This window comes from Wasmannia auropunctata, unplaced genomic scaffold (genome assembly GCF_000956235.1).
Source record: "Wasmannia auropunctata unplaced genomic scaffold, wasmannia.A_1.0 LD336097.1, whole genome shotgun sequence".
Lineage (NCBI taxonomy): Eukaryota > Metazoa > Arthropoda > Insecta > Hymenoptera > Formicidae > Wasmannia > Wasmannia auropunctata.
Genome location: NW_012026793.1, coordinates 932,661 through 934,353, shown reverse-complemented (window position 1 = coordinate 934,353; position 1,693 = coordinate 932,661).

The following is a 1,693-nucleotide window of genomic DNA, read 5'->3' as shown; positions in this document are numbered from 1 at the left end:
TTGCCGGCAAGACAGCCGCGACGCGAACGTGAACATATACGTAGTCTCGACCTTAGTGCTGAAACGGGAACATAGTTATAATATTATCGGGGAACTATTTGTACCCAAAAAGGGGAAATAAAGTTAATTAACCGTAGAACAGTGTCAAGTGACTGTGTCCCAGCTCCTACCCCGCGTATCCTCGTGGGTTCCTACCCTTCAGGCGGACCGATCCCCAAAATTATTCCTTGTTGCACCGAGAGGTACAACATGTGTCTTCGTGATTTTGAACGAGAATTCGACGCGCTATATATCTCTTCATGACCTATGACTGAACGACTGAAAATAAAGATAATTTGTCAAGAAAATAGATAAGAGTAAACTATAAATAAATAGATAAGAGCAACTAATCATTAATTATATGAACTGTCCGATTAAAATTCGCTGCTAAAGCTACAATGAACATTCTATCTCCCTGTTTCGTTCGAGCGACTTCGAATAATTAGTTGTATTTGCAAATATATAACTTTCAAAATAAAACGCTTTTTGTTAATGCATATATAATTTTTGAAATAAACGCTTTCCGCTACTGACTTTCAATTTGTATCAAAATTGCTTATTTCCGGGATTTTGCATAATATGTTTTCGCGGATTGTAACAGTTAAAGGAGTTTACACATTTTAGGCGATTTAGGAAGCACTCAGAAATGATTGGATTCATCTTTTTTTACTCAATTTTACTTGCTGAATCCGAAAATCATAGTTAAAATAATTGTAGCATCGAAGAAATATAATTTTGGAATATATTTTTATACAGAAAAAAACTGCAGTGGTTAATTTTTATCATTTTGTCGAGCCATATATCCATGAATTTCTCTTTATTTTCATCAAAATATGTTTTCATGTTATTTAAGCATTCTTTCTCATCATTGCTTAAAATCTGCAATGGCGAAATTACCTTAAGCTTTTAAGCAATGTATATATTTAGTTATTTACATTTGTACATTTACTTTACATTAATTATATATATGTACGTTATATATATTTTATTATGTATATTTATATATTATATATATATATATATATATATTATATACATAATATATATTACACTAGTACATAACAGGCGCGCGCTTCGCGCGCGCTGCGTATTAGACCCCATACATATTTCAATGACATTTATACCAATTTACATTTTAATTAAACAAATTTTAACAAGTTTAAAAAAAAAAATTTTTCAAAAAAAAATGACGTTTATGATCGGTCATTTTTAAATAAAATCACGATTTTTTTAAAAATAGCCACATTATTCATTTTTAAGATAAGCCTAGAAAGAAGTCGATATCTTAATTTTTCTAAAAGATATGAATTTTTAAACATTGGGGAAAAGAGGCTTCAATGCAGGTAACACGGCAATTTTAAGATAGGAACATTTTATATAATATAATTATCTAATATATATTTATATATTATTTTCTAGATAGATTTGCGATTATTTGAAGAGAGACCGGAATTGTACGTCAAAGCGCACATATTTTGTTTTGTGCTAGTATAAAGGTGCCTTTTCATGCTGACGCTTGATGCTCATTTTTAGCGTCAAAGTAAGTCACGTGATCATAGTTGACGCTGGCTTGCACAAAAAGCGGCAACGTCAAATTTAGCATCAATCGTATTTAAAATGTTCAGAAGAAAATATTATATGTGGTTAAACGAGA